The sequence below is a fragment of the Loxodonta africana genome, unplaced genomic scaffold (genome assembly GCF_030014295.1).
Source record: "Loxodonta africana isolate mLoxAfr1 unplaced genomic scaffold, mLoxAfr1.hap2 scaffold_29, whole genome shotgun sequence".
In the NCBI taxonomy this organism is placed as follows: domain Eukaryota; kingdom Metazoa; phylum Chordata; class Mammalia; order Proboscidea; family Elephantidae; genus Loxodonta; species Loxodonta africana.
Window position 1 is genome coordinate 3,801,749 of NW_026975011.1, and position 3,480 is coordinate 3,805,228.

Consider the following 3,480-nt stretch of genomic DNA (forward strand, 5'->3'; position numbering starts at 1 on the left):
CCATGGAGAAGCTGGAGTTTTGAATCGCTGACCATTAAGTTAGCAACCGAGCACTTTAACCACGACTCTACTCAAACCAAAACTGAACCCATTCCCATCCAGTTGATTTGGACTCATAGCGACCCTATAGGACAAAGTAGAACTGTCCCATAGAATTTCCAAGAAGCAACTGGTGGATTCAAACAGCCCATCTTTTTGGTTAGCAGCCAAACTCTAAACCACCGTGCCACCTCTACTCTACCAGGGCTCCTCATATATCTGTGTGTGTGTGTGTGTGTGTGTGTGTGTGTGTGTGTGTGTATATATACATATAATGCCTAGGTTGTAACAGAAGATAAGCCTTACATCAACCTAAGCCATAAACCTTAATAAAGTGGGCCCTCATGTCAAAAGGAAGTCATTATCCCCCTTAGCCTCAATCACTGGGCAATCAAGATATTCAAAAGGAGTAGTAGCCTTCATGGAATAAAAAGTGCTAATGAAATTGCACTGCTTTTTTCCTAGGTTCTTTAGTATTTCATTTTCTCCTTAAAATACAAACATATTCCTTTAAATATTTTAATTGATTTGAGAATACAGGCAAAATATAGCAGCAGTATATTTTATTCTTTGAGACAAACATTTTACATTTTTTTCACAGAATCGAGCTAGCTTATGTACTGTATGTATGTCCTATATGTATGTATGTATTGGCTTAGTGTCAGTTATGTGCCTTTGATGGTACTTGTGCCTGCAAGGAAAAAGCTAATGTACATGTGAATATAACTCCTACACACTCAGTATCACCAGTGTTTCTATGGAAACCCGTATTCTAATATTTCAAAGGGCAATGGAAATTCATAAATGTTTTAGACACCAGCTTGGTTTGGCATACACATAGCAGCTATTTGCATAAGGTATGTTCCTTATGGAGAGAACTAGTTCCAATAACTTTTTATTCTCACTTTCTTTTCTCTACCATAACAAAACATATTTGTCATTCACCCCCATAAACCTTCCCCTTTGACAGGAACAACACTCTCCTCCCACCCCTTTCCCTTCAAAGGAAGAACAGTGATGGCTGAAAGAAACCTGAGTGTGGAGACAACCTTTGCCCTCTTGGGATTCACAGATTACCCAGAGCTTCAGATCCCTCTCTTCCTTGTGTTTCTGATCACGTACATTGTCACCGTGGTAGGGAATCTTGGGATGATAGTGATCATCAAGATTAACCCCAAATCTCACACCCCCATGTACTTTTTCCTTAGTCACCTTTCTTTTGTTGATTTTTGTTACTCCTCTATCGTTACTCCAAAGCTACTTGAAAACTTGGTCATGGCAGATAAAACATCTTCTACTTTAGCTGCATGCTCCAGTTCTCCCTGTCCTGCACTGCAGTGGTGACTGAGTCCTTCCTGCTGGCAGTGATGGCCTATGACCACTTAGTGGCCATCTACAATCCTCTGCTCTATACAGTGGCCATGTCACAAAGACTCTGTGCCCTGCTGGTAGCTGGCTCATATCTGTGGGGGATGTTTGGCTCCTTGGTACTCCTTTGCTATGCTCTCCTTCTAGACTTCTCTGGACACAATGTAATCAACCACTTTTTCTGTGAGTATACTGCTCTCATAGCTGTCTCTAGCTCTGATATACACATTCCTCACCTTCTGCTTTTTGGGTTTGCCACCTTCAATGAGGTGAGTACACTACTAATCACTCTCACTTCATACGTTTTTATTTTTGTGAGTGTACTAAAAATCCAATCTGCCAGTGGACGTCGCAAAGCCTTCTTTCTCCACTTGTGCCTCCCACCTGACTGCCATCACCATCTTCCACGGGACCATCCTTTCCCTCTACTGTGTGCCTAACTCCAAAAGCTCTTGGCAGACAGTCAAAGTGGCCTCTGTATTCTACACAGTGGTTAACCCCATGCTGAACCCCCTCATCTATAGCCTGAGGAACAAAGATGTGAAAGATGCCTTCTGGAAGTTAATAGGTGCGAAAGTCCTAGTTCACTGACCCAATCTCAAAACACGGTTGGAGTCCCAATGAGCAACTGGACCAGACCCTACAATGCTTCTAAAATCTGTAGGATGTATTTGTACAAGATGTTTATGAATGTTTATCATGTTAATATATTGTGAATTGAGAAGTTCAAATCCCTTGAATATGCCAAAGAAGTTTAATTCTGGAGTGAATTCCACAGGATTTTGATCCATGGAGTATCTATCTGCTTCTTCAAATTTTCTGAAAACTAACCAAATACTACAAATCACAATAAAGACAAATAACTATAATAATAATATGATACTATTACTAATAATAACATATTTCTTTGATGCTTTTTATGTGACAGACACTGAGTTAAGTTTTGACAAACTTTATCACATTTAAGACCCAAATAATTACATAACATAGCATACTATCAATATCCTGTTTCATATATGAGGAAACAAAAACTCTCAGAGGTTAAATTGCTCGATACTATATACCCCAACGGTTAAGCACTCAGCCCTAACCCAAAGGTCAGTGGTTCAAACCCACCAGTGGCTCTGTGGGAGAAGAGATATGGTAATCTACTCCTGTGAAGATTAGAGCCTAGTGTTTCAGGAAAAGACAACTTTCAGGGCAGTCAGTGAGACAGAGGCATAATATGCTGGCTATGCTATCTAGTTTTAATCTGGATTTCTAGACTAACAGCTGTGTTTTTGAGGAAAAACATGTTTTTCCTTGATGGTCAAAACAAGGATGTAAAACCATATGCCCCTAGGGGTTTTAACCAAGTGACTCTCTGCATCCCTCAGAACATATGTATTCAGGAAGAGTGCTGTCTGGGTGCTGTTACCAAGATACTTTTGCAAGACAGACAAAGAAAATACATGTAAGCATCCTGTGACCATGATCTAAGCATCCTGTGAAACCATTTGTAGTCACTAACTATATTATTAATAATCAATAACCAACCAGAGTGTGGTTATTACAATATTTATTGACTTTCCTGTAATTGCCCTCCCTATGGTTTGATGGCACTAGTTTAGTTTTTTTTTTTTTATGGTTTAGTTCCTCTTTTACCCCGTAAGAATACATGTATAAAGAACCTGCTCCAGGACTACCTGGTTCCATTTTCAATAAGCTATGGAATTCCCTAACTGCAATTGTTTTAAACCCTTAAACCTCTCTGTTTTAACTTGAAGCAGCATTCAAGTTCTTTTCTACAATGCTAGGAAGACTTATGGAGCAGTTATAATCTATCCTATAGGGTCCCTAATAATCAAAATTGACTTGACACAACAACATCAACAGTAAGAGACAGTGAAATCTCAAAGAAGAATTTATTCTGAAAGACCATTTACTTAATGCAACATAACCTAAAGATGTTCTGGAGAGTACATACAAACATTTTTACTTCTATGTGTTGTATTTTATGATTTCATAAATCCCTTTCATGATCTGTGGAATACATGGTTGAGCACCTACTTTTTAAGCCTATGGAGTTCTTTG

At 39.1% G+C, this 3,480-nt stretch overlaps 1 pseudogene; it reads left to right on the forward strand.

Moving 5' to 3' along the window:
- The first annotated feature begins 1,020 nt into the window (after nt 1-1,020).
- On the forward strand, nt 1,021-2,085 carry LOC135229378 (olfactory receptor 5D14-like; annotated as a pseudogene).
- Nucleotides 2,086-3,480: the final 1,395 nt, after the last annotated feature.